This window comes from Sorex fumeus, unplaced genomic scaffold (genome assembly GCF_029834395.1).
Source record: "Sorex fumeus unplaced genomic scaffold, SorFum_2.1 ptg000086l, whole genome shotgun sequence".
Lineage (NCBI taxonomy): Eukaryota > Metazoa > Chordata > Mammalia > Eulipotyphla > Soricidae > Sorex > Sorex fumeus.
Genome location: NW_026606143.1, coordinates 20,872,314 through 20,881,351, shown reverse-complemented (window position 1 = coordinate 20,881,351; position 9,038 = coordinate 20,872,314).

The window sequence follows — 9,038 nt, the reverse complement described above, 5'->3', positions numbered from 1 at the left end:
TCGTGAGGGTGAGATACTCTCGGTAGCTTGCCGGGCTCTCCGAGAGGGGCGGAGGAATTGAACTCGTGTCGGCCATGTTGGCTGCGTGCAAGGCAAATGCCCTACCACTGTGCTATCGCTCCAGCCCACCCCAAATAAATATGAAAATAGTAGAAAGTTACAAATAAGCAGGTAATATTTGTGATAGATGATATAACCAACTGCATAAGTAATGAATATAACCTCAAAATCAAGGGATAACATAACCACCCTGAATAGCTCTTTCTCCTTAAATAAATCAATTAAAGCAGAAGTCATATAAGAGCATTAACTATACCAGAAGCCAGAGTGATAGTTCAGTGAGTAGAGACTTTGCTGTGCATGCAGCCAACCTGGATTTGATCCCTGGTACTGCATACGATCCTTTAAACCAAGCAGGAGTGATGTCTGAGCACAGAGCCAAAAGTAAACGCTGAACACCACTGCGTGTGGCAAAAACAAAGAGGATAACTGTACTAAAAATAAGAGATCACATTCCTTTTTTCTGACAGATTAGCCCTGTACTGGGTTCCCTGTCTTAGATTGCAGTTTTCCATCTCACACTGAGTCTGAACATGAATCTGCAAGGTTTGCATTAGAGGAAAAAAAAATCAAGTTTGCAGGAATGAGAAGTCTCCCAGGAATCTTTTATGCATAGATACAGCAGACAAAATGAGGACCTTCTGAATGAGTATTAGGAAGACAACCACCTCGAAATGTAGAGGTTCATTCAGAGAGATATGAGATACTGCTCTCATACTTGGAATGTCCAGGTAGAGGAGACAAACTGGGCATCCCTTCACTTAGTCTTCCAAGAGGTCTTAGTCTAGGAGAATGGCCTCATTCAACAAGGGAAGGATGACCTCAGGTTTGATAGATATCAAGTTGAAAACTGAACAAATTGATGACCAACTGACTCTGGGAGAAGGATTCCCTATATCATTCACTCTGCTGTCATCCTCTTAGGATCCAAACATACATTTTGTATTTGTTTCACTGTAATTTGCACCTGGTAGCCATCAGAAAATAGTAGACCTTGGTGGGTTTTGGGGGGGGGGAGGGGCAGGTCACACCCTGTGATTCATAGGGATTATTTCTGGCTTTGCGCTCAAGAATTACTCCTGGCAGTGCTCAGGGGGCCATATGGGATGCTGGGAATCAAACCCGGGTTGACCACGTGCAAGGCAAATGCCCTACCCACCATACTATCGCTTCAGTCTGTAGAAAATAGTTGACCTTAAGTAAAACAAAATAACTTCATGTCAGGAAGATTGGAGTACAAGAACTGAAGGACAAATGGAAATTTCTAAGTGACAAAAGAGGTGATCACTAGCTCCAAATGGGAATATTTTACAGAGTCCCTAAGTACAAGAGGCCCCAGGAAGATCTACAAGGCGGAAAAGCCTCCTAATTGGGGGGGGGGGGTGGTTGTGGGATTTTTTAAAAAGATTTTATTATTAAATTACTGTGAGACAGATCATTACAGTAATGTCTCCATTGGAGACTTTGTTGTTACTGTGTTTGGCATATCGAGTACGTCACGGGGAGCTTGCCAGGCTCTGCCGTGTGGGCGAGATACTCTCGGTAGCTTGCCGGGCTCTCCGAGAGGGGTGGAGGAATCGAACTCGGGTCGGCCATGTTGGCTGCATGCAAGGCAAACACCCCACCGCTGTGCTATCGCTCCAGATCATTACAAAGTTGTTTATAATTTGGTTCCAGTCACAGAGTATTCCAACACCCATCTCTCCATGTACATTTCCCAGCACCAGTGTCCCCAGTTTCCCTCCCACCACCTCCCTCCAACCCTCACCTGCCTCTCCCTGTGGCAGGCATTTTCTTCTCTTTTCACTTTAATCTCTCTCTCATTTTGGGCACTGTGGTTTGCAGTACAGATACTAAAAGGTTATCTAGTATATACCCTTATCTATTTTTACACTCAGTACTTATCCAGAGTGATCATGTCCAGCTATTACTGGCATCCTGGTTCATTCTCTATCTTACCAACCTCTACACCACACACACTTGTGGTTGACTGCAACCACTGACCAGTTCTCCTGGACCCTATTTTCCTCACCATGAATATGTCTTCTAACATATATAATATATATTTTATATTATATAATTTTATAATAAAATATTATATATTTATATATACACACATACACACATATATACACAAACATATATACACACATATATACACACATATAAGTATATGTATGTATTAATATATAATATACCACAAATGAATGCATTTTATAGCTGTCTCTTTCTTTCTGACTCATTTCACTCAGCATGATACTATCCAAGTCCATCCATTAATAGGCAAATTTCATGACCTCATTTTTCCTAACAGCTGTGTAGTATTCCATTCTGTAAATGTCCCATAGTTTCTTTATCCATAAGTCTGTTCATGTGCATTCAGGTTGTTTCCAGATTCTGGCTATTGTGAATAGTGCTGCAATGAATATAAAAGTGCAGATGGTGTTTCTAGTGTGTGTTTTTGTGCTCCAAGGGTACATTCCAAAAGTGGTTTTGTTGGGTCAAATGTGATATCGATTTCTAGTTTTTTTGAAGAATTTCCATATTGTTTTCCAGAAAGGTTGTACCAGTCGGCATTTCCACTAACAATGAAAGAGAGACCCTTTCTCCCCCCGGTCATGCCAGCAATGGTTGTTCTTATTCTTTGGGACGTGTGCCAGTCTCGGTGGTGTGATATGATATCTCATTGTTGTTTTGATGTGCCTCTCCCTGAAGATTAGTGATGAAGAGAATTTTTTCATATGCCTTTTGGCCATTTGAATCTCTTCTTTGTGAAAGTTTCTGTTCTTTTTTTCTACCCGGTTTTTGATGTAGTTGGATTTTTTTCTTGTAAAGTTCAAGCAGTGCCTGTGTATCTTTGACATAAACAACGTCTTAGAAGGACTTTTAATGAATAAACTTTCCCATTCCAAAGGCTGTCCTTGTATCTTGGTCATTGTTTCTTTTGAGGTGCAGAAACTTCTTAGTTTAATGTACTCCCATTTGTCTGCTTTGCTTCCACTTGCTTTGTCAGTGGTGTTTCATCTTTGAAGACACCCAGCCATGATCAGGGCTTACTGCTGGCTCTGCATGCAGGCATCTCTCTTGGAGACTCGAGGGACTACGCTGGGTGCTGGGTATCTAACCTGGATTGGCCAAATGATAAGTGAGAATCCTGCCTGCTGTACTTATTATTTTCCAGCCTCAAAACCTCCTCATTTCTGTCTGGCAGGTATCAGGAAGGGGAGGGGCTTGTATGATAGGATGGACCCCAGTTCAGCAGAGGATATGGTGTTGGCCAAAATTGTACTCAAGATGAGGACTCTCAGTATTAATGGGAATATCTCTTCCCAAAATACGGGGAACAAGATATGGACACAATTTAAGTGCCCAACAGCAGATGAGTGGATAAATAGTTATAATTGGTATAGTAGACTGGAAGGTTCCAAAATCAGTACCCAAAAGTCCATGGCCTTTCTACATGAAAATAATGAATGAGAATAAAGTTATATTAAAAAAACAATCCCAGTCACAATAGTGACACAGAAAATCAAGTACCTCATAATCAGCTTGACTAAGGAGGTAAAGGACCTGTACAAAGAAAACAAAAAAATGCTACTTCAGGAAATCAAAGAGAGGGGCTGAGGAAATAAAAGAGAGGGGCTGGGGAAATAGGAGCTATAATACGGTGGGTAGGGCATTTGCCTTGCATGCAACCAACCTAGGTTCGATCCCTGGCATTCCATATGGTCTCCCCAGCACTGCCAGTAGTAACTCCTGAGTGCAGAGCCAGGAGTAATGCCTGAGCATCGCTGGGTGAGACCCAAAAAATCAATACCCAAAAGTCCATAGCTTTCCTATATGCAAATAGTGAGAGAGAAGAAAACGACATGAAGAAAACAATCCTGTTCACAATTGTGCCCCAGAAATTCAACTACCTAGTAATTAGCTTAACTAAAGAAGTAAAGGACCTGTACAAAGAAAACTACAAAACGCTGCTTCAGGAAATAAAAGAGGACACAAGGAAATGGAAAAATATCCCCTGTTCATGGATGGGGAGAATCAACATTGTCAAAATGGCAATACTTCCCAAAGCACTGTACAAATTCAACGCGATCCCTATTAGAATACCCATGACATTCTTCAAAGAACTGGAGCAAACACTCCTGAAATTTATATGGAACAATAAGCCCCCACATATAGCTAAAGCAATTTTTGGGAAAAAGAAAATGGGAGGAATCAACCTCCCTAACTTCAAACTCTACTACAAAGCAATAATAATTAAAACAGCATGGTACTGAAACAAAGGCAGAACAGCAGACCAATGGAACAGAGTTGAATATACTGACATCTCCCCCCAAACATATGATCATGTAATCTTTGATAAAGGAGCAAGAAATATGAAGTGGAGTAAGGAAAGCCTTTTTAGCAAATGGTGCTGGCAAAACTGGACAGTTACATGCAAAAATGGGCTCAGATCTCTGCCTAACACCATGTACAAAAGTAAGATCAAATTGGATTAAAGACCTCAACATCAGACTGGAATCCATAAGGTACATTGAAAACAAAGTCGGCAAAACCCTCTATCACACTGAAGCTAATGGTGTCTTCAAAGATGTCACGCCACTGGCTAAGCAAGTGAAAACAGAGATAGACAAATGGGACTATCTTAAAATAAGAAGCTTCTGCACCTCAAAAGAAACAGTGACCAAAATACAAAGACAGTACACAGAATGGGAAAGGATATTCGCCAAAGACACATCCGAGAAGGGGCTGATATTAAGGATATACAAAGTACTGGTTGAACTCCACAAGAAGAAAACATTCAAAACTATCAGATAATGGGGTGACGAAATGGACAGAAACTTCATCAAAGATGAAATTCGAATGGCTTAGAGACACATGAGAAAATGCTCTACATCATTAATCATCAGGGAGATGCAGATCAAAACAACAATTAGATATCATTTCACACCACAGAGACTGGCCCACATCCAAAAGAACAAAAGCAACCCATGCTGGCGCGGGTGTGGCGAGAAAGGGACCCTCCTTCACTGCTGGTGGGAATGCCGACTGGTTCAGCCCTTCTGGAAAACAGTATCTACGATTCTGAAAAAACTAGAAATTGAGGTCCCATTTGACCCAGCAATTCCACTCCTGGGAATATACCCCGGAGAGGCAAAAAAGTATAGTTGAAGCAACAACTGCAGTTGTCTGTTCATTGCAGCACTGTTTATAATAGCTAGAATCTGGAAAAAACCTGAGTGCCCAAGAACAGATGACTGGTTAAAGAAGCTTTGGTACATCTACACAATGGAATACTATGTAGCTGTCAGAAAGGATGAAGTCATGAAATTTACATACAAGTGGTACTACATGGAAAGTGTCATGCAAAGTGAAATGAGTCAGAAAGAGAGGGATAGACATAGAAAGAATGCATTCATCTGGGGAACATAAAGTAACAAAATAGGAGACTAACACCCAAGAATAGCAGAGATAAGTACCAGGCGGATTACTCCATGGCTTTGAGGACAGCCGCACACGCTAGGGGAAAAGGTAGCTCAGATGGAGAAGGGAGCACCAAATAAAGGGTGTTGGGAGGTTCCTCTCAGGATGGGAAATGCGTGATGAGCGTAGACTATAGTCTGAACAAGATTGCCACTCAATGTCCCTTTTCAAACCACAGCACTCAAAAGGAGAGAGATAACAAAAGGGAATGCCCTGCCACAAAGGCAGGGTGGGATGAGGGGGTGGGTGGAAGGGATACTGGGACTGGTGGTGGTGGAGAATGGGCACTGGTGGAGGGATGGGTACTCGATCATTGTATAACTGAAACCCAAGCACAAAAATTTGCAAGTCTACAACTGTACCTCATGGTGTTTCACCAATAAAAATTTAAGGAAAAAAAGTAAAAGAGGACATATGGAAATGGACACACATCCCCTGCTCCTGGTTTGGGATAATTAACTTCATCAAAATGGCAATAATCCCCATAGCATCATCAGTTTCACTGAAGTCCCTATAAGGATACCCATGACATTTTTCAATGAAATTGATCAAACGCTCCTGAAATTCACTTGGAACAATAAATGTCTATGAATAGCTAAAGCAATCCTTGGGAAAAAGAAGATGGGAGGCATCATATTCCCCAACTTCAAACTCTATTACAAAGCAGTGGTAATTAAAAGAGCATGATATTGGAATAAAGACAGAACTACAGACCAATGGAATAGAGTTGAATATCCTGGCACAGACCCTAAAATTTACAATCACCTAATCTTTGATAAGGAAGCAAGAAATATGAACTTGAGCAAGGAAAGCCTCGTTAATAAGTGGTGCTGTGAAAACTGGACAGCTAAATGCAAAAAAAAAATGATCTTTGTCCTCTAACTAATGCTATGCACAAAAGTCAGATCAAAATGGATGAAAGAACTCAACCTTAATCCATGGAAGAAAACACAGATATAACTCTCCATGACATTGTAGCTCAAGGCATCTTCAAGTAAGTAACGCTGTTGACCAAGCAAGTGGAAGTGAATATTAATTAATGGTATTACAATAAACTAAGAAGCACATAAAAAGACACAGTGACCAAGATACAAAGACATCCCATGGAACTGGAAAAAACTGTTTACCCAATACACATATGATAAGAAGTTAATGTCAAAGATATACAAAGCACTGGTAGAACTTTACAGTAAAAAACACCCAAGTTCATCAAAAAATGGAGAGAAGAAATGAACAGAAACTTCCTCAAAGAAGAAATTCAAATAGCCAAAAGGCACATGTAAAAGTGCTCCACATCACTAATCATCAGGGAGATGCAAATCAAATCAACAATGTGATATCATCTCATGCCACAGAGACTTGCACACATCCAAATGAACAAGAACCGACACTGGATGCGGGGAGAAAGGGACCTTCATTCATTGCTGGTGGGAATGCCTACTGGTTCAACCTTTTTTGAAAACAATATGGACATTCCTCAAGAAAAATAGAAATTGAGCTCCCATTTGACCCAGCTATACCATTTGGGGGATATAACCTGGGTGTCCAAAAACACACAGAAAAACACCATCTGCACTTCTATGTACACTGCAACACCATTCACCATAGCCAGAATCTGGAAACAACTGGAGTGCCTGAGAACAGACTTATGGATAAAGAAACTATGTGACATCTATAAAATGGAATGCTACACAGCTGTTATGAAAAATGAGGTCATGAAATTTGCTTATAAATGGATAGACTTTGAGAGTCTATCATGCTGAGTTAAATGAGTCAGAAGTAGAGGACAGATATAGAATGACTGAATTTATTTGTTGAATAAAAAACAGTATGACACTAATATCCAATACCAGGAGGACTGGTCATCAGTTGGTTAATATTATGGGATATGGAGAGTAGTTAAGGTACTGAAGGATCCATTTTGGCAATATTAGTTGTAAATGATCTGGAATAGAACTGAGGTTGAAAGCACATAAAGACATATTCATGATAGCTTCTCAGCATCTGTATTGCAAACCATAATGCCTAAGATGAAAAAGATAAAGAGAGACATGAGAGGTTCTTGCCATAGAGGCAGGCTGGGGTAGGGGGTGAATTGAAGGGGTGGGAGTGAAACTGGGGACAATGATTCTGGACAACTACAATGGTGAAAGAATGGGTGTTGAAACATTGTATGAATGAAACACAATCATGAATAATTTTGTAATGCTCTATCTCATGGTGATTCAATAAAAATAAATTATTTTATATAATATTAATAGTACTATAAACCAGTCTTGCATGGCAGAGCCTGACAAGCTCCCCATGGCGAATTGGATATTCCAAAAACAGTAACAAGTCTCATAATGGAGACATTACTGGTGCTCACTCGAGCAAATTGATGAACAATGGGAGGACAGTGCTACAGTGCTACAGCAGAGTGCTAAACCAGTCTCAATAAAATAGTTTTTAATTCAAAACTAAAAAATGTACATACACAATCGAATATCACTCAGCTGTGATAAAGGTGAAATCTTGGTATGTGCTGTAACTTGAATGAAGAAGCCATGCTAAGAAAAGTTAAATCTTGGGGTATGCTGCCGCCAGCAGGTCAATCTGTACCTGTGAAATGAGTGCATCAGTAGTCTGATGATGCTTTCAGACTTCTATATACCCCAAAATTACTGCTGTGCCTTTGACCAGACCCCAGCAACTTGGGGCCAAGTTTACCAAGAAAGTGAACAACCAAATGTTAGGTATGTGGGAGACTCACCCACAAACCTCCAGCTCAGTTATATAATTGGTGGCAAGACCTCTCTGGTTCCTGATCAAGCTGCTTTAACGGCCACGATCCCAGAGACTCAGAAACATATCTTGGAACCCAATGGCTTTTGACAGAAATGAGTCCGGTCCCTGAAGTGGATTACCAGCACCAGGCCACCACATGTGGGAATAGGTTTCGTGCCTTGGCCTTTGCCCCCTAGTGGCTCGGTGGCACCATCCTCCAGAGGCCATTGGACAGTCAGGTTTGGGGCCGCATGACGAGACACGTGGGGCCATATGGGATGGGAGGTGGAGCCGGCCCTTTCCTCCCCGCCCCAACGAGACCCTGAGTCGCTGCCCACGAACAGCCTCTCTGGCTCCTGATCAATCTCCTTAATGGCCATGATCCCAGAGACTCAAAGAAATCTCCGGAGCCCAACAGCTTTTGGCAGAAATGTGCCCGGTCCCTGCTGTAGGTTACCAGTTCAAGTCCACCCAAGGGGGGGAAAGGTGCTATCCCTCCGCCTCCTTACCCTTGGCAGGGCGGTGGCCGCCATCCTCAAGAGGCCATTAGACAGTCAGGTTTTGGCCCACAGTAGCAAGACACACGAGGCCTCACAGGATGGGGATGGAACCGGCCCTTTCCTTCCCACCAAACAAGATCCTGAGTCGCCGCCCATGAACAGGCTCTCTGGCTCCTGATCAAGATGCTTAATGGCCATGATCCCAGAGACTCAGAAACAAGGTTC